Source organism: Cupressus sempervirens, chromosome 7 (assembly GCF_028749045.1).
Source record: "Cupressus sempervirens isolate cs-2001-9-10 chromosome 7, ASM2874904v1, whole genome shotgun sequence".
In the NCBI taxonomy this organism is placed as follows: Eukaryota; Viridiplantae; Streptophyta; class Pinopsida; order Cupressales; family Cupressaceae; genus Cupressus; species Cupressus sempervirens.
The window spans coordinates 728,590,082-728,612,511 of NC_143124.1; positions in this window are offsets into that span (position 1 = coordinate 728,590,082).

Here is a 22,430-nt window from a genome sequence, read left to right on the forward strand (position 1 = left end):
CCCAAAAATGGTCATCTAGATTTTGAGCTCTCTTTCTAGGAATTTTTCATAATTTATCTATTGCTTATCTTTGATCAATCCTCACTTTGATATTTATTCTATTATAGCCTATGGTTTGACCACTTTATCCTAAGTATTTTATTTAATTGAAATAATGTTCTCCCTTTCAATTAAATAAAACTCTCCAAGTCCCACTTATCCCAAGTGTGCACTTGAAAATCATTATTTCAATTTAAAAAAATAAAAAATAAAAGGATATTTTATCTACACTTGAATGCACACTTTCCAAGGTGAATGGAATTTTGTTTTCCTCAACACATCTTTTTCCTCTTAAATCTAACCATTGATCTTTCTTAGTTGATATTCTTGTACACAAAGTCAACATGGGATTCATTCTCCACCGTAGATTTTTCTTCTTAATCTCTACCATCCATTTTTATTTAAAAGGATGATCTCTCCTTATTCTCTCATATCACTTACACTCACATGCTATTGTTATGTTGCAAAATTTCTTAGTGATTTTGGAGTACTTGGAGCACTCATCATACTCTTGACATTCTTGCATTTTTGGAGCATCTTGCATCTCACTAGATACATAGTCTTCATCTTAGCATAGCTCTTGCATTGTTAGCTTAGATATTTACTTTATTTTAACTAGATAAGACTTTACTTTTCTTGCATTACACCTTTTATTAAATACTAGTTTTCATCTCATTTAGCTTTCATTTTCATTTGAATATTCCATTCTATGGTGTACCTTTCAAGGCTTTATTAAGATAGGTTTATTTGAGAGCCGCCTTTTGACATTGAGGTCAATTTTTCTATTAGTTATTCACACTTAGTCAATTGATTACATTGCTACCAAGCTCTGCAATTGCTACTAAGCTTATCTTTTAGTTTGCAGTGTTAACCAAGTGCTCTAGTTGCTCCTAAGCCAAGCAGTCAATATACAGTTGCTGCCAAGTTTGTCAATTTCTACTGAGCTTTAGAACCTATGTATAGTTCATACCAAGTGTAGCAATGTCTACCAAGTTGTTTAGTGTAAGTGATGGAAACTCTAGTGTTAGCCAAGCTTTACAATATCAACCAAGTTATATAGTGTTAGCCAAGTTATTTAGTGTTAACCATGGTCTCCACTATTTACTAAGATTGCAATGTTAGTGATGTGAATCTAGTGTTGACCAACCAATGGAGTGTCAATCGAGTGATTCTATATATGCCAAGTTTCATAGAGTTCTCCAAGTCACACAATGCTAATTGAGTTCAAGCTACTTAAAAGTGATTAGTATGAACCAAGTCTCTTCATCCACTAAGTGTTAGAAAATGTTGAGTGTTGAAAATCATTGCCAAGTATCAGAACATCATCAAGTTTTTCTTCAAAACGTGAGTTATAGTAGTTGGGCCGACTTTGTAGATTTTGGTAAAACTTGTATTGTAGCCAACTCTAGTAGGTTTTGATTTGGATTGGTATATATAATGTATTGTATCATATCTAAACAAGATATGTGAAGAGTATATGATGAGTAGAAGAGTAGAAGTACAAACTGAAGAAGGCTACAAGAAGTATAAGAGACAACAAAGATTTATCTATAACAACAAGATGATCATTACAATTCAAGGAATCTAAACTAGAAAATAAGAGTTGTAGATCAAAGGTTAGCCACTAGTTCATCTTAACAAGTGTATCCATTAAATCCTTAACAATGTAGATTTAATAGTCTTATGTAAAATCTCTTTATCGAGTGCATACTTTGTTGTAAGTTTTGTAAATCCTTTCACAAGGTGGACTTCATAGTCCTTATTGCTGTTAACAAGGAAGATCATCATAAGTGGTCAATTGTAAGCCTTAATAGGTTAATTTTATACTGCATTACTAAAGCTTGTGGGTATCATCACCACCCCAGGTTTACTTTCTATTTGGAAGGTTTCTGGGTTACCATATCTTGTGTAAAATTTCTATGAATGTTTATTTTCTTTCATTCTTTCATGCATGCAATTGGATCATAACATTATATGAAGGATTAATTGGTGAAATAACAAGATTAAGATTTTATTGGTTCTTGATTCACCCCTCCCCTCTTAGTAACCTTGCCTACCTCATATTTCCAACAATTTATATCAAAGCTTTATGGTTCTCACAAAAGAAGTTTAACAACTTGGACAAAGGAAATGGAGGTATATAGGCTAGATAAGGCTATTGAAAAGGAAAATTTGGATCTTGAATTGGCCATTGGGAAACTAAAGAAAGAAAAGGAGAAACTCTCTCAATCATTGAAAAGAAGGAAAGGTCTTATAGTACAAATGAATGAAAATATCTATATTGAAGAAAGAATTGAAGATATATATCTTGAAATAAATTTAGATGAAGCTGATGAAGTAATCAAAGACCTATTAGAAAAGAATTCCAATCTTCAAGAAGAATTTAGAAAGCTGAAAAGAGAACAAGAAATGCAATCAATGAAATTATGTGAAGTCATGAAAGGAAAATCCAAAGCCAAAGAGGAGATAGAAGAAAAGAACAATGAAATCAATCAACTATCCCTTTAGTAAGAAAATTTTATTGATCAACTCACTGGTGTAAATGAAGAGCTCATGAATCTAAAATTAGAAAATGAAAGACTATAGAATGATCTAAACATTGAACAACAAACCAATGAAAGGATGATGAAATCTCAAGAAAGTATGAATCAATTGAATGAGCAAAGTCAGTACAGACACAAAGGCAAAGCTAGATAAGCATACATAGAAAAAGGTGAACCATCTCAACAAGGAGCTGAAAAGAATCAAAGGAATACTTGTAATTATTGTGGTAAGATAGGTCATACATCAAAAAAATGCTAGAGTAATGGTAAAGAAAAATTTAGTAGAAAATGCTACAACTGCAATAAACATTGACATAGAAAAAGTGAATCCAAAGAGAAATCTAAATTTGAAGGAAAATTCTATAGTTTCAATAAACAAGGAAACAAATCTCTTGAATGCAAAACCAAGAAATTGAATCCAGCATAATAGATTATGAAAGCAATATTTGGATGGGACTACAACACATGACACATATACCACTATTGTAGTGAATTTGGGCACATTGGAGCAAATTGTGTGAAACATCACATGAGGAAAAGAGATACCACTAAAAGATGTTTCCTTTATATAGAAGTTGGACATCTTTCCAAGAACTATATGAACATAGGAAGAATTGAAGATGAAAAGAAAGCCAAGGTTGACAATATCAAAAAGTAGATGAAGCAACAATGGATACCAAAATCTCCTAAGAATGCAGGCCCAAGTCATGATGTAGATGTCACTCAAAAGTTGGGTGACTCAAGAATTTCAACTTGAATCCCTATGGGAATAAGTAGAACTAAGATTTTGAAGTAGGCATCCTTCATCAATTCTAGCCAACAAGAAGAAGAGATCCATATCAACATGCACAAGGATCACCAAGTGGTTGTAGAAATTCAATACCTTAACAAGCTAGCTCAGATTGTAAGACCCTATCGAGCAAGGTCGAGATACACTAAAGTAGTGTATGTGGACAGCATGTTGTTGAAGACTCTATTGAGTGATAATGATTCTACCAAGCTATGAATTTTTTCTAAGCATTGAAGGCTAAACTAAGTGGAAGGCAATCTATCACCGAGCAAGTAGATGTACCAAGAATTAATGGTGACTATAAAGAAGAAATTTATTTAAAATGGAAGAAATTGAATTCATTGTTTCACCACAAATTTCAAAAGCTATTTTATGAAGAATGATTTCAGAGCTTAAGAATGATTTGAGTGATTAATTTTGAAAATTTTTTGAGTTTTCAGAAACTCTACTGAGAATGGCATCTTCTAGTAGCAAAATCAAGAAAGGTTCTGAAATGTTGGTTCAAGGAGTCAATTGCAAGGCACCAAACTTCAAGTTGAGTCTAGCAATCGTAGAAGTGCTTGACCTAGCTAGTGCACAATTACAAATTTTACCCAAGGTATTTCTCATGCATGATATCCTTTTATATTATCACTATTCTAGTCAAGAGCTAGGCACTCATGAGATGAATGAATCATTGAATGATTTATGTATGAATGACATTATAAAACTTGAGCATCAACATTTGGAAGCCAAGGGCTTGACACACATCACATATGCCAAGAGACTTCTAGGTCAAATGGATGAGATATATTCTAAGTAATCTACATAATGGAAAGTAATGGTTGGAGCAACCTATTTAGATATCAAAGAAAATGATTCAAAGAATCACCAATCTTCCAATGTTGAACAAAGCTAAAGCAATCAAAACCCTAGGTTAGGTTGAACTAGCAAAGCAAACTCTTTCTATGTGGGATGGAAAAGGAATGAAGATAAGTAGAATCATATACATGGAACTAAAGTTTAGAATTCATGTGATCACTCATAAGATCTATAGCTCCAATTATCTCAATAGTGTGTAATGAGAGGCAGTTGATTTGGCTCTCAAAGTAGTGAAGAATACCATGGCATTCAACCTTTTTGAGTTTCTATTGAATTAGTTCAATAAGAACATGGAGATCTTTAGAGGTTCCAATAACAATCTGTGTAAGTTTGATTCACTCTTGACTTTTTTATTCTTCTTTGTGCAAAAATTCTCCCCTTCCAAAGGTATAGTAGTTTGGAGAAAATCTGTCCCTATTTTATATCAAATAAATGAGTATATAGCATAAATGGGTGAAAACTTTGATAACATCATGGACAACTACTTTGAATCATTCAAAGATAATATGAAAAATAGATATATGATACCTAAGAAGCTTGAAGAAGACTAAAAGGATGATATATATTTCATGGTGGACTGTGGCAAAGTGTATATTCAGGTAGTCAAATTTGGAGTGGCATGGGTTAAGCCTGTGGAGTATGAGTTTAACATTGATGAAACTAAAGACATTATTGAGACACTATTGAATGAGCCTATGAATCCTAAAGCACCTTTTTTGGGACTTACGAAGAAGCCAAGACAAGAACAAAACTTGAAATTAAGTTTCCTCAAGTAGTTGACAAAGGAATAAAGAGGATAGAAAAACTAAGACATGCAAGTTCTACTCTCCTACTAATAGAAGGAAAAGGTGATGATGTGGATGAAGATAATGTAGAGGATGAAGATGAGAAAACCAAATATGAGGAAGAAGAGCCTATAAGGAAGAAATGTAAGATTATTATAACCAGACCTGCTAACTCATCCATTGATGTATTCACAAGAAGGGTACCAAAGTCTACAAAGAAATTGAAGTTAGGTGAAGAGGATGTCGAGAAAATTATCTTCAAAAGTCCTACACCTACAATTCAAGAAAATTTAATGGAATTGGAAGAAGGAACTAGCATAGCATGTTTCAAATTCCTCAAATATGAATCAAGGAATACAGATGAGAAAAGAAAGATTGAAGATGCTACTATGACCAAATTGGGAAAATGAAAGTATTCTCTTGATGAGCTTACTTAGAAAATCTATAATGAACTTATGGAAGCAACTAAGCCTAGATGGGAGCATGCAAAGAAGACTGCAAAAGACATCTTTGAATAGACTCTAAGGCAACTCATGTTGAGTCTCAATGAAAAAGAGGTGAAAGAATATTTGAAGGAGAATGAATAGAAGTTCACTCTCAAGATGAACACTTGCATGCTACTTTTCAAAGACATAGAATATGTGGTGGAGTGACAAAAAAATGGATGAATATCTACAAACTACACTAACCTAGTGCATTTGTTGTTCATATTGATGACATAGATAATGATGATGAGGAAGAGGATGTAAAATATGATTAAGTAGATGATGTAAATCTAGATGATGAGGAGAAAGAATAGGAAGATATTAGAGGAAGTCTTCTAGAGATTTAAAGCATTAAGGAAACTGATGTAGAGAAGATTGCAATAGCAGTAATGGCCTCATTTCCTCATTCTCCAAGCAAAGCCTTGTTGTGATTTGTCTTAGAGAAAGCTTCTATCGAGTTAGTTGAGGCTACCATTACAACACCAAGAACTCAACCAAGCTTAAGACCTATTCAACTAAGTATTCCATTGACTAAAGTGACTAGCACTTCATCTACTAAGAAACAAGTGCCTACATCATCAGGTTTAATCATGCAAAAACAAGGTATTTCTACTATTAGTGTCATAGCTACATTTGTTTCTAGCCCCTTAGTTTCTACTATTGGTTCTATTTTACATATGTCCATAGCTAGTACAATGATAGTTGAGAACAAGTCTCAACTAAGTACTAAAGTTTCAAGGGTAAGGGTAAAGAAGAATAAATTGATCTAGATGAGGATATATTTATTCCAAATTGGGATATCACTATGCTCACTCCTAATCAAATGAATACCCTACGAGAATTACTGCAAAAGAGAGCTAAGCAACATAAGCTTAGAGAAGAGAAGAGAAAGGAAACCCAAGTGCTTGAAGATATAAAGGACATATTTCACTAGTAAATTTGGACCCAATTTTTGACCAATTTTGGTCAAAATTTTGACCTAGGTTCATCGCTATTTTTCTCATCAAAATTTTGACCAAATTATAGGTTGGTCAAAATTTTGATGAATACATTCATCTAAATGTTTTTGAAATGTTTTTTTTTCTAAAAACAAAAACATTTTGACAAATGTATTTGTCAAAATTTTGACCAACCTACAATTTGGTCAAAATTTTGATGAGAAAAATAGCGAAAAACTTGGGTCAAAATTTTGACCAAAATTGGTTGAAAATTGTGTCCAAATTTACTAGTGTTTGTAAATGCATTGAGTATTGAGGTTGATAGTACACAACATATTTTGGACCAATTAGCAGAAGTTGTCCAAAAATTCAATGAAGACTTGAATGGACATGATAAGTTTCTACAAAGAGAAGAATGAAAGTTTGAGAACAAGGTATTGGAACAAGTGGCATCGAAAATTGCAATAAACCAACTAGAATTGTCTACTACTCTTGTTTTATTGGAGAAATCTGTAAATAATGTCACATCATTATTTGTTAAGTTGTGTGATACATCTATCTTCACTCAAGGAATTAAAGATAAACTATCAAAGATAGATGAAGACATGAAGGAAAGTGCACACCAATTGTCACTTGACCTAAGCTATAGTTGTTCTCATTATTCAAAGATCAGATTAATGACAAATTTTCAAGCAAAATTATTAAAGGAAGAAGCCAAGATCAGGGCCACACTTGTAGAAATCCAATGCATGATTCTTTGAAACATGGATGCATTGCAAACATGCATTGCACATGCTAAGACACTCATCCATGAAAATAACTTCTCCATAGCTAATCACATGATGGAGTTATCAACAAAAATTCAGATTGCATTGCATGCAAGTAAGGTGTTATAGGAAAATTGGGACAAGATAATAAAATTAATCTTGAAGCTACACTTTAAATTCTTGTCACATTTTGGTATTAACATATAGTATACATCTTTGGCATTTATGTCAAGAAGGGGCAGAAGTATAGATGAATGTATATATGTATAACAAGAGAGAAATATATGTAAATACATGCAAAGAATAAATGTATTGGAGAGAATTACTCTAGATATATAAGGTATATTTATGAGGGAGTATTATAGTATTATACAGATACATGAAAAGATAAGTATAAAAAATCTTTTACAAAAGAAATTTTGAAAAATCTAAAAAATAGAGTATGCTACTGAGTTGTAGACATAGAATAGTGATAAAAGAATGTTTTGGCTTGTAATTTTGAGTATTTAATTTTTGGGATGATAAGTGTTTTTGTCACTAATTCCAAAGGGGGAGATTGTTGACATTAAGGTAAATTTTTCTATTAGTGAATCACACTTAGTCAATTGGTTACATTGCTACCGAGTTGTATAGTTGCTACCAAGCTTATCTTTCAATTTGTGGTGTTAACCAAGTGCTCCAGTTGCTCCCAAGCCTAGCGATCAATATATATTTTCTACCAAGCTTCATAACCTATGTACAGTTAATGCCAAGTGTAGTAGTGTCTACAAGTTGCTTAGTACAAGTGATGGAAACTCTAGTGTTAACTGGGCTTCATAGTGTCAACCGAGTTACATAGTGTTAACCAAGTTATTTAGTGTGAACCATGTTCTCTTGTACATCATAGATAGAAATCTATAACTCACCTCTTGGGATTCTCATTACCATGGGTATTCTCAAGTATAAGGGTTTATACAAGTGTGTCCACATTTTTGACATAAACTCAGATCCAAGGGGTTGTGATCCTATTTGGATATAATTTAACTAGTATGAATAGAAAAAAGATAGATAAGGATATGAATTTTATTTCTTGATAGGTTTCAAACACTATTTTAATCTATTTTTATGGGTGTAAAAATTCTCATGAGAGATGGACAAAGTTCAATGATTAATTTGGTACCAATAATTAATTTATAGCACCTCAAATTGAGGTTGAACTTGCTTTACTTCTCCATAATTATTTTACCTCTATTGAGATTTTTTTGGTAAAGTTTAAACAACAGATAATTGCTGCATGATTGTGGAATTTTTTTTGATATAGAATTTATATATCTAATTTGATCAAAGATTCACTGGAATTTTGATATATTATCAGCTACTTTTCATTCATTATGAATGTACTATGTCCACCATGCTCACATTTGAGGCTTTTGTGAGTGATTAACTCAAGAGTAGACCAAGCTTACATAGTTTGACTTTCTAATAGGATCAAAGAACCAAGAGTTGGTTTCTCAAACATCAAAAGGAAATAAGAGGGAGAAATATAAGTCCAAAATAGATTCATTTGGTAGTGAGACTTCCTCCATGCAACCTCCAAAATTAGACTAAAAAAAACCCACTTCAAAAGAAGGGAAATCTTCTAAGTTTGGTGAGGCTTCCTCCAAGACCAAGAGTTAAATAGGTGATCCTTGTAGTTTTTATGGATAGGAAGGACACCTAGTTTCTAGATGTTGGAAATTCTTAGAGGCTTTAGATGAATCCATGCAATAGTATACAATTTCTTATCTGAGGTCTTCTCCTCCTTCCACAAGAAAAGGATGTGCTCTTTCTATATGAGCTTTATCTTATATTACTATGTGGATCATTAATTTTGGTTCTTCATACCATTTGACACACTCACATGATTTTATCACCTTACTTACCCATAATGATACTTCACTAATTGTAGTTAGTGACTTAGCATAGCTTTGGTTACATTTTAGCATTGTTTCAGTTGATGGTGTTTCTCTCTAGGATGTTCTTTTAATTCCTAATATTTCTATCAACCTCATTTCTATTTATTAAATTTTCTATTTTGGCTCTAGTAAATAGTTGAGTGTTCTCCATATGATGTTATTTTTTTAAGACGTCTATGATCCTAGTTTGGTTGTGGCTGCTAGAAGAATTGATTTTGAGACTTATTTATATAGGTTTAATTGCCTTGAGATTTCATACAATTTGGGTATTTCTCTTGTTTTGCATTAAAACTCAATGAGAAAGATATTCGATGAGTTTTTTTCAATGTCAATTATACTAATTTACAAAATATGAGTATACAGGAACTTGTGATTAGGTTAACATAGATTTCTTTCATCAATGGTATTTTCCATGGATATGTTCTTAGAAAGAATCATCACAATTTCTTTCATAGAGGCAAGACCACATGTACTAAGGCACCCTTAGTGTTATTCCATAGTGATATCATATCCTTTTTTACTTCTTTTTCAGGAGCTTGATTGCTATCATGAATTCTTGATGTTGTTGTATGGGGAAGATTTTCAGTATGCAAAAGATATGATTGAGTACTTACATGTTGCATTCATGATTGTGTTTGTCATTGATGACAACATATCAATTTTGGGATAGTTTAGTTAGAGTTGGAGAGGAAGATTAATTTGGCAAGGTTTATTCAAGAATATGTTATAATGTTGTGTGTATGTTTATAGAATGAGATATGTAGATTTGTGTGAGTTACAGAAGATTTTGTGGAGTCTTTTCTCAGATTGAGTTTCTAGAAAGTGAGTATTGGTAATTGTGTTGTATCTTTTTTGTGGTTGAAGATCATTCAATATAATTAGATTATGGTAGAAGACATGTTCAACATGCTATGGTTAACTTGGTGGAATCAAACTTTTATTCTATGAAGATTTGTGAAGATTGTTCATCATGTTGTTCTGAGGATGCCGACTAGTGTTAATATCATTATGGGAAGTGTTATTTGCAATGTAACTTGTAAATGTAATAGCTTAGTGTGGTCCTATGCTATTCATTGTAAATTAAAAAATCCTCAAGGATGATTTAATACTTTTTTTAGGACTTGGTATCAAGGAAAGTTTGTTTCCTTGGTTGTAATTATTAGTGAGATCATATGTTATATTGTTATGCAAGCTTGAATGTGAGTTTGTCTAAGATCATAGGAGAGATTGATGTTGTTGATGTACTATGAGCTTCAAAGGAACTACATTGCAAAAGGATTTATTGTTTAGTCAATTAATGTACTTGGATATGTTATCCTAAATATTGTTTAGTGAAGACACTCAATGAAGCAATTTGCACAATGAGTTCAACTCTCTTCCTATCAACTCCTAATAGGGTTGGTACAAATCCTAACATGATTGGAATTTTGTGACAAGGATTTAAAGTCTCCTAGTAGGGACATATATGTACTAATTATATTTCATTGGCTCCTAATAGTGTCTATCCTTTCACAAGGAACTCCTATATTAGTACATCATCATGTGGGCATCATTTCCACTAGGGTTTTACCTCTGATCAAGGGTTTCCCTACTTAACTAATCTAGTATTATTGTGAATAGTTATCTTTCTATGGTTGTTGCATCATTTGATTACATGTTTCATTTTTGATAAAGTTATTAAAAGTTGTTTTAAGCACATAATTGATTCAACCCCTTCCAGGTTAGATTAGTGGATTTGACTTTCTAACACTTGGTATCAAAGCTTTAGGTCCTTGAAGGAAAAGTCTAATGTCTTAAGGAGATCCATGGTTTCTTATTTTAGAAAAGAAACTCCAAAGTTTGGCAAAGTAAATTATGACAATTGGAAGGAAAAAATGAAGAATCACTTGATGTGCATGTGTCCATAATATTGGCTAGTTACATTGAAGAAGAAGTATGTAATAGATGAAGATAAGATTGACTCATGTGAACAAGAGGATAAAGTTCTACTCACATAAAATATGCTTTCTAAAGAAGAAATTTTGTGAGCTATTCTAGAAATTGAATATGTAGAGGTAAAAACTTTAAAGCTTGTACATGAAATTTAGAATAGATTACAAAATATATTTGAAGGTGATGAGTATGCAAAGAAGTATAGACTATAGAGTTGGATATGCATATCACAAAGCAATAATATGAAGGAATATGAAACTATAGGGAATAATTTATTAGGATATCTATGATTTTTGCAGGGATTAGAAGTTGTGGTGGAGCTAAAATAGAAGATGAGATTGTATGGAAGATTATGAAAACTTTGACACCTCCTTATCATCATAAGGTACAAATGATTGAAGAACTTATTCATTACACACCTAAAATTTCTAGAGAAAATCTTCTTTGAAATTTTTAGGCATTTGAATAAAGGATGAAACATAATGAATGATTACCTAGATTTAATACTGATTTCAATGTGTAGAGAGACAAACCCATAATTATAAGGAGGGCTAGTAAAAGTGGATATTATGCTAGAGAATAGATAGTAAAACAAGAAGAATAGAAGAATATTGATGAAGGAATTACATTTCTTATGAAGAGAGAGCCAAAAAGTAAGAAAATCCTTATTTTTAGGACATGTAAGGAACTTGGTCATTATTCATATAAATGTCCTAAGAGAGAAAAGAAGATATTGCATAGTAAGAAATCAATTCTAGAATTCCATAAGATTGCTTCTTTAATGTTAATGAACATGAAGAGCTTGATTTTAAGATGGTTAATTTCTTAGATAGTGATGATGATATAGGATTTATTTCTATCAAGAAATAAAGTCCTAAGAAATATACAATAAAGAGAGAAAATGACATAGTATCACATGTTGAGAAGAAAGTGTCTGATTGGATTATAGATAGTAGTTGTTCTCGTCATATTACTAGAGATATGAACAATTTTTTTGAGCTCAATATTTATGATGGAGGAATTATTAGAGTTGGAAATAGTTCACTATGTCAAATTAAGGGAAAAGGATATGTTACTCTTGATGGAAAGACTAATGCTGAGGATGTTTACTTTGTGGATGGATTGAGACACAGTCTTTGAAGTGTTGAACAACTTATTAACAAGGGATATCAATTGCAATTTATAGAGAAGACTTGCATAATATAAGACAAAGATGACATACTAATTGAAACAAGTAGATGAACTAAAGGTAATGTTTCTCAGTTGAATCCTACTTATATGACATGTTTGGCTGCTAAAGTAGATGATTTTTGGTTATGGTATAAGATATTTTGCCACATTAACTTTGATAACATTGTGAAGATCAATAAAACACATGTAGTTAGAGATTTTTATAAGATTATGAAACCTTATAACATGACTTTCAAAGAATGTGTGATGGAAATTTTACCATTGCAAAATTTTGGAGTCAGAATGAGCTCTGCTAAGGTTTGTACAACTTCCATCAGAATCCTCACTAGTTTCCACCATCTATCATACCATATTTACTACAGGAATAAGATTTCATTTATAATGAGTTTGGCCTTCTCCAGCCTAGTAGTTGATGCTAGTGCTAGAGTTGTTATTGCTACTAGAGAAAATGTCTCCACCGACCAAGCACTCGTATAAGTTTTTTCCCAAGGTCTTTCATGAGGAATTTCCTCTCCTAATATTATTTTGAATGTCAAGGAGTTTGACAGTGCATGCACATGGCTAGAAAAACAAACCCTCATTGGGTATTTTGTGGGTCATTCTCCTTCTAAAAGCATTCTATAGGAATGGGCTTCCAAGGTTTGGACACCTCACGATGTTTTCCTTGAAGGTGTTCAAAGCCTTACCAAAGGGTTTTTTATTTTTTATTTTGGCAATGCGGGCCAAGTTGAACATGTTTTTATGTGAGCCCCCTAGACCGTTAGGTCCTCCCTCTTGGTTTTTCAACATTGGTTGTGAGATTTTTCTATTTTAGATGATCAAAAACTTAAGGTATCTATTTGGGTAGAATTTCCTAGGGTTCCCATTCCTTGCCGATCTTCTTTACCTACTATTGCACAAATTGTCGGCAAGGTTGTGTGCCTTGAACCAAACAAGTTTTTCAATGCTCATCCCCAACATAGGGTTTGTGTTGAGGTTGAATTGTCTAGGGACCTCAAGGCTAATGTGAAAATATAGATAGGTGCTACCACCTTTAATTAGAAGGTACTTTACCTTAACCTTTTGAATACTTGCTATCAGTGCCAATCAATTGAGCATAAGATTAGGGATTGTCCCTTATTAGACCATAATTGGCCCTTTACTTCAAAAGCCAAGCTTGCTATGACCACCAAGAAAGATGAATGGACTATAGTGGTAAAGAAAGGGAAGGGTTTGGCTATGGCTAATGTAAGCTCTTTGCCTATTGATCATGGTAAATCTAGCTCAAGCTAGATACCCATAGAATCCTCAGTTCAATTTCTCCCTCTGCCTACTACTTCAAACCCTAGTGTTCAGGGGATAATGGGTGCTCCTACCCTAGATTCATGCCCTCTTTGGACTCGAGTACCGCAAGTGGTGTCAATGATTGCCCAAAAAATGCTATGTTGATCTTGCAACCTAGTTGGTCACAATGAGTTTTTTGAAAATAGGAAGAAACTTCAGAGGGTCATTTCTCTTGATGACCCCTTATTTGAGACTCCCTCATTTTTGCACAATAGCTTCTCCTCATTGGGGGATGAGGATGACATGCAAGATGGGTTAACATAAATTGCCTTTCATGGAATGTGCAGGGTCTGATAGACCTCCTAAGAAAATATTTTGTTCATGATACCAAGCGTCAATTTGATCTTGATGTGCTTTATCTCTAGGAAGTTAAAGTTGTTAGGTTTCTTCTTACCTCAACTTGTCATGTTATTTGGTTGGATAGTCTCATTTTTGCTTCTCAAAATCAATCTAGTCGAGGTGGTGTTGTTACTCTTCTCTCCCCTCATTTAATTTCCTCTATTATTTTGCATAGTTCTGACCCTATACACAAGGTGGTTTGGATTTTGTTGTCTTTTTAGAATAATTATTTTGGTATTGTCAATATTTATACCCCCAATGATGTTGTTGATCATTCATACCTATGGCATTGGTTGTTAGATCATTTTCCACTTGCGACATGAGTTTTTTGTGGTGATTTGAACATGGTTGAGTTGACCTCTGACAAGGAGGGCCTTCTACCCTTTAGATGGGTAGTTAGTGAACAAGAGGCCTAGTTTTACAAGTGGAACAAATTAGGCTTGTTTGATCCCAATGCTAACTGCTACCATCTAGATGGGATTTTGCATACTTGGTCCAATTTTTGAGCTAGGTCTAATAGAGTTTTCAAGAGACTTGACAGGGCTATGATTTCTACATAGTCCTTTTTTTCCCTTTTCTCAAAAGCATGCTTTTCCCATCACTCCCCTGCCTGATGTGATATTGTCAGATCACTCCCCATTCTCTTTTCTATCATATGGAAAACATCTAAGCCTTGCCCAAGTAAAACCCACTTTTACCTCAACATTTCCTTGTTGTCCCATCCATTAATTGTTGCACACATCCTATGTGTTTAGAATCTTAAGCCTCAGACCCAAACTCATTTTGGATGGATTCAATGGTGTAATGATGCTATCCTTTGTATTGCGAGATTTCTTCACATTTATGGTAGATGGCTAGCTATATCCTATAGGAGATCTTATGAAGCCACTACTCATTATTTACATATAGCCTCAAAGGCTCTTACCATGAATCCATTTGATATGGATCTCTAGGTTTGGCTTGCCAATCTTTGACACCAAAAATAGGTTATAGATAGCTATACTACTCGAGGAGCTCAAGGTCCATTTCCATTGGTTGGAGGTCGGTGATCAAGTTTCCAAGGATTTTTTTTGTGCTCTAAGAGCTTGTCACTCAGTGGTGGGTATTAAACACATCCAAGAAGATCAACAAGTTTTCATTGACCTGCCAAACATTCTTTAGGCTTTTGTGCATCATTATGAGAAAGTTTTTATAGCTTAGGGGCCCTCTATTGTGCATGATCAAGAGTTAAAACCCTACCTTGATGTTACTCCTAATAGGCTTGCTCTTAAAAAATATGCCTTTTGTGAGAAAAAGTTAATGTTTGTAGACCTAAAGGAAGATATCCTTTCCATGGCTAATGTTAAAGCCCCTAGATGTGATGGCTTCCCTTGTGAATTCTACCAGGTGATTTGGGATGACTTGGCCCTAATTTGGTTTATATTTATCATGGACCATACAACTATAATTCATTGGGAAATATCATTAATAAAGGGAATATTAACATAAAGCTGGTGATCTTGAAGAAATTTGCAACTAGAGGCCCATCACTTTGTTAAATGTCTAGACTACAAGATTATTGACAAAGCCCTATCTCTCAAAATTTGACATTTGCTCCCTTAGATTTTTTAAGCTAAACAAACTAGGTTTATCAAGTTGTGCTATATCTTGGATGATTTAGGAGCATCCTGGGTTTCTTTGTAATCCTGCACTTTTGTTCATTCTGCCAGTTGCTACTGAGAGCCAATTTTCTAATTGATGCTGAGTGCCAATTTTCTAGTTGATGTTGAGAGCTAGTTTCTGTTGACACTGAGTTGCTAGTTTTTAGTTGATGTCGAGTTGCCAATTTCTAGTTGATGTCGTGTTACTAGTTTCTAGTTATTTTTGAGTGCCAGTTTCCAGTCTGTTCCAAATTCCAGTATGTGTTGAGTTACCTAGTGCATGCCAAGTGACTCTTCATGTGCTGAGTTACCCCGTGTATGTCAAGTGACCCTTCATGTGTTGATTTTTCCTATATATACCAAGTGTCAACATCTGGACATAATTTTTGTGAGTTGACTTGAAGGATTTATTTTCAATCGTGACATTTATGTTAAGATCTTTTCTTGGGATGTGTCTAGACCATTGTTAGGTCAACCTTCCTCTTATGTAATGTTCTAGAATGATCTATAAGCCAATTTGGAAAGTATAAATAGAGTGCTTAGGCTTAAGTTTTAGCAAAAAACTTAGAGGATTGAAAAAGTTAATGCATATGTGGCTGGAAATGTGAATTTGAAGTTGGATCATGGATCTAGAAGTTGTATTTGTATTTGGCCATAACCTAGAAGGCCTTACAGCTGGGCATGTATGTTGATTATTTGATGAATCAATAAAAGTATTTTTCTCTTCTTCCTTCTTTGGTTGCTATTCTTTGTGTTTACTTATGTGGTATTAACTCTTGTCGGGTGGTTTGGATAGCTAGGTGAGCCTTGGGCCCTAGTTATTCATCCTTTTCCTACGTCAGTTGGTATCAAAGGTTGGGGTTCATCCTTGTGGAGATTGGATCATGTAGAACCCTGATTTGGATTTGGTTTTAGGGTGGAAGATCTACAAATTTGACCTAAAACTTGTAGAGGGTTACAATCTTGCAGGATCCTAATTTGTAAAGATGATTCATGGTAGAAGAAATCTTGATGATGCTATATTAGATTAGTTGAGACAAATTGTAGCCAGATTAGATACTATGGAGACAGCCTAGAGGAGAGGAGCACATCTTGATGATGTAAGTGATGATGAAGCAACATCACCAAACCATAATCTAGAACCTAAAGAAGATCAAGATGAGGAAAGATTGTTGTGAGTGTTGTCTAGGGTAAATTCCAAGATTGCTGTAGAATTTGTTCCTTATGATAGAAAATTGGATACCAATGCTATGTTGGATTGAATCTCTGATATGGAGAAGTTCTTTGAGTATGAAAACACTCCTGATAATAGAAAGGTGAAGATTGCAGTCACTAGGTTGAAAGTTCATGCATCACTATGGTGGAAGCACTTGCAAAATGATAAACAAAGGAGAGGAAAGGAGAAGATTAGAACTTGGCCAAAGATGGTGAACAAGGTAAAGAACAAATTCCTCCCTATTGATTACCAATTTAGCCTATTGAGAAAGATGCAAAATTTGAAACAAAAGGACATGAATGTGAAAGAATATATCGAGGAATTCTATAGATTGGACATCAGATCTAAACATGTGGATGATGATGTTGAGAAAATTGCAAGGTGCATTAATGGATTGAGATCTAGAATACAAGATGAAATAATTTTTGTAAAGTTGGAAAGTGTGGAAGAAGCATACCAATATGCCTTGAAGGTTGAGGAGATCTTGACAAAGAAGCATGAACAAAGACAAAGAGGTAGAGGTGATAGATTCCAGAGAGGGAGATGTAGATCTTATAGTGAAGGTGGTAGATCTAAAAGTTCCAAGACAAAGGCAAGACCAAATAGAAAAGTAGTAATTCTTACTAAGGAGGCACTAATTCTTACCGAGGAAGAGGTAATTCCTATTCTAGAGGTGGATTTCATGGTAATTGTTTCAGATGTGGTAAAGAGGGACATAGATCTTTTGAATGTAGATCCTTTGAAAGTAGGCAAGGTAACTGGAATGTTGTGATTCATGAAGATGATGAGGGTTGACCAAGTGGACTTGAGGCTGGATAAAATCTGATGGTGAGAAGAACCTTATGCAATAAGGGAAGTGATGAGGAACCTATTTTAAGGAGAAGTCTTTTTAAGACAAGATGTAAGATGGCTGGAAAATGCTACAAAGTGATCATTAAAAGTGGAAGTTCTAAAAATTTGGCATCAAAAGAGTTTCTTACCAAGTTGTAGTTTCAGAGGTTAAAACGTTCCAAACCTTATCATGTTTCATGGATCAAAGATGAGCATAAGATATTGGTAAGTGAACAATGCCTTGTAAAGCTCAAAATTTGATATTACTTTGATGAAGTTTTGTGTGATATTATGCCCATGGATTGTTGTCACATTCTTTTGGGTAGACCTTGGCAATATGATAGATATGTTGTATATGATGGAAGATTGAATCAATATACTCTTTGGGTAAATGGGAAGAAACAAACATTGTTGCCTTTGATTGAAAGTCTAAATGAGGTTAATTGTATTGCTGTAAAAATTTGCACGGTTAATGGGAAACAATTTGAAAAGGAAATGAAAAGGAATCAAGTCTATTTTTCCATAGTTCCTAAAGGACCAAGTGTTGGTAGTAATGATCGAGCAGTAGAAGCTAGTAATGACTGAGTGGCAATAGATAGCGATAGCCAAGTACCAGTAGAAATTAGAGAATTGTTTAATGAGTATAAAGACATTATTACTAATGATATTCCTAATGGTTTACCTCAAAAAAGAAGCATATGTCATTGTATGGATTTGATTCCTAGAGATAGTTTTCCAAACAAAGCACCATATAGATTGACACTTGCAGAGAATGAAGAACTTAACATACAAGTGCATGAGTTATTGCAAAAAAGTTTGATCAAAGAAAGCTTGAGTCCATGTGTTATACCTACTATATTAGCACCTAAAAAGAATGGATAATGGAGAATGTGTACTAATTCTAGAGCCATTAACAAGATAACAGTGAAATATAGGTTTCCTATGTCAAGGATGGATGATATAATAGATTGTTTGAGTGGAGCAAAGTATTTTGCCAATATTGATTTGAAGAGTGGTTATCATCAGATTAGAATCAAAGAAGGTGATGAATGGAAGACTACTTTCAAGACAAAAGATGGTTTGTATGAATGGTTGGTTATGCCTTTTGGTTTGACTAATGCACCTAGTACTTTCATGAGGTTGATGAATGAAGTTTTAAAAATACTTTTGGATAAGTTTGTGATTTCTTATTTGGATGATATTCTGATATTCAACAAGACTAACAAAGAACATCTTGAGCATATTAGACAAGTATTGCAGAGGTTGAAAGAGGAAAAGTTACTGATTAATCTGAAAAAGAGTTCTTTTATGCAAGAGGAGATTGTGTATTTTGGATTTGTGATTTTAGTTGATGGATTGAAGATGGATCTTGAGAAGGTTAAAGCAACTTTGGAATATCCTACACCTGAGAATGTGGGTGAGGTAAGATCATTTCATGGTTTGGCTAGTTTTTACAGCAAGTTTATAATGAATTTTAGTGTTGTTCGTAATGCTATGACTGAGACAATGAGAGGAGATAAAAAGGAATTTAGGTGGACACACAGAGCTGATAAGAGTTTTGAGACTTTGAAACAAAAGGTTTCTGAATTACCTGTATTATCTTTACCTAATTTTGACAAAGTATTTCAAGTGGAATGTGATGCAAGTGGTAATGCAATAGAAGCTATATTAATTCAAGAAAGTAAGCCTATTGCTTTCTTTAGTGAAAAGTTGAATGATGCTAGAAGGAATTATTCTGTGTATGATCACGAATTTTATGCTATTTTTGAAACATTGAAGAAGTGGAGGCATTATTTGATTCCTAAGGAGTTTGTATTGTATACTAATCATAAAGCTTTACAATACTTGGGAAGTCAACATAAATTAAATTAGAGACATATGAAGTAGGTTGAGTACTTGCAGAGTTTCACATATGTTATCAAGAATAAGAGTGGAGTTACTAATAGAGTTGCTGATGCGTTGAGTAGAAGATGTTCTTTGTTGACTGAAATGAAGGTTGAAATTCTTGGTTTTGATGAAATGAAAGAGTTGTATGATGTTGATCCTGATTTTTCTGAGATATGGAGAGAGTACAGAGCACCAAATCTAATAGATCACAGAAGTAAGTATGATGAGTATTTCATTGAAGAAGGTATGTTGTTAAAAGATATTCAGTTGTGTATTCCTAGAAGTTCTATGAGGATGAATCTGATTGAGGAAAAGCATAGTGGTGGATTCTCTGGACATTTTGGAATTTATAAGACATTGAGTTTGCTGAAAGAGAAGTATTATTGGCCATAAATGTATAAGGATGTTCAAAAATTTGTGAAGGGTTGTGGAGTTTTTTAAGTTGCAAAAGGGGTGAGTCAAAATACTAGTTTGTATAGATCTATTACTGTACTTGAGAAGCCTTTTACTGATATCAATATGGATTTTGTTCTTGGATTGCCTAAGATAGTGAAAGAGTATGATTCTATATTTGTTGTAGTGGACAGATTTTCTAAGATGGCTCATTTCATACCATGTAAGAAGACATCAGATGCTAAGCATGTTGCTAAAATTTTCTTTAAAGATATTGTGAGATTGCATGGATTACCAAGAAGTATTATTTCAATCAGAGATAGTAAGTTTGTTGGTATTTTTGGAAGACTTTGTGGAAGAAGATGGTTACTGAGCTAAAGTTCAGTTCTACATTCCATCCACAGATAGAGGTTGTGAGTAGAAGCTTGGAAAATTTACTGAGATGTTTAGTTGGGAATAAGCCAAGTAATTGGGAGATGGTATTGGCACAAGCTAAATTTGCATATAACAAGTCTATGAATAGGAGTATAGGGAAAACACCTTTTGAGATTGTTACTAGAATGCATGCTAGAGGTATATCAAATTTGAGAGATGTTGTTGGTGAAGAAAAGAGAAGTGTTGTAGGAGAGAATTTATTAATTTTATGGAGTCTTTGCATAAGGAAGTGAAGTTGAGGTTGGAACAAAGTAATTAGAAGTACAAGGAGAATGCTGATTAGTCTAGAAGACACCATGATTTTCAAGTTAGTGATGAGGTGATGGTTCATTTGAAGAAAGGAAGATTCCCAGTTGGAACATACAGTAAGCTAAAGATGAATAAATTTTAACTTTGTGAGATCTTGAAGAAGTTTGACTATGGTGATGCTTATGAAGTTGAGTTACTTGATGACATGGATATATCTCCTATATTCAATATTATTGATTTATATAAGTATCATGAATCAGAGGATGAAGTTGCTGTATCAAAAGATTATCCTAAGAAGCAAATTGAAGAAGTTGAATAGATATTGGATCACAAAGTTGTTAAAAGTGCAAGAGGAAAAGACTACTATGAATATTTGGTGAAGTGGAAGAATAGACTAGTTGAAGATGCTTCATGGGTTTCTCAATCTGAGTTGGATTTAGCTTAGGTTGTGACACTTGCATGATTCAGGAGAATCATTTCTCCAAACCTAGTTGTCTGATGTAATAGCATCATGGGTTTCCTTGTAATTCTGCACTTTTGTTCATTCTACCAGTTGTTGCCAAGTTCTAGTTGTTTCCAAGTGCTAGTTTTCTAGTTGATGCTGAGTGCCAATTTTCTAGTTGATGCCGAGTGCTAGTTTCCAGTTGATGTTGAGTTGCCAGTTTTTAGTTGATGCCAAGTTCCTAGTTTCCAATTGATGCTGAGTTACAAGTTTCTAGTTATTGCTGAGTGCTAGTTTCCAATGTGTGTCAAGTTCCAGTATGTGCCGAATTACCCAGTGCATGTCTAGTGAACCTTCGTGTGCTGAGTTACCTAGTGTATGCTGAGTGACTCTTCATGTGTTGATTTACCTAGTGTATGTTGAGTGACCCTTCATGTGCCAATTTTTCTTGTATATGCAGAGTGTCAACATCTGGATGTAATTTTTGCGACCTGACTTGTGGGATTTATTTTTGATCATGACATTTATGTTAAGATCTTTTCTTGGGTTGTGTCTAGACCATTGTTGGGTCGTTCTTCCTCTTATGTAATATTTTAGAATGATCTGTAAGCCATTTTGACATGTACAAATGGAGTGCTTAGGCTAAAGTTTTAGGGTAGAACTTAGAGGATTGACAATTTGAATGCATATGTGGCTGGAAATGTGAATTTAAAGCTGGATTGTGGATCTGGAAGTTGTATTTGTATTTGTATTTGGCCATAACCTAGAAGGCCTTACAAATGGGCATATATGCTGATTATTTGATGAATCAATAAAAGTGTTTTTCTCTTCTTCCTCCTTTGGTTGTTGTTCTTTGTGTTTTCTTTCATGGTGTTAACTCTTGTAGGGTGGTTTGGATAGTTGGGTGAGCCTTTGGCCCTAGTTATTCATCCTTTGCCTACATCATTGAACAACATCATTGCTATTTGGGAAGGCATGGAATGGGCTAGATAATCCAAATACCAGACCTTATTCCTAAAGATTGATTTTGCCAAACAATATGACTAAATTGAATGGCTTTTTATTTTAGTTATGCTTCAAGTTTTGGGTTTTGGCCTAGTCTTTTGATAGTCAGTGCAAATGCTTTTTGGAGATGCCTCTACTTGCATCACCATCAATGGTCATTAGTGTAAATATTTTGGGCTTTTCAAGTCTATCCATCAAGGTTCTCCTCTTGCACCTTCTCTCTATGTTTTGGCGATTGAGGACTTTAGCTATCTTCTTGAGAATTTCATTTCACATGGTCTGGTGAATGGTATTTCTCTACCTAAGTTGACCACTCATCTAGTTAATGGTCATTTTGCAGATGATTCTTTCTTCACTTTAATTAAGGATGAGGAGAACATTGCTAATGCCTTGTAGTGTTTGGAC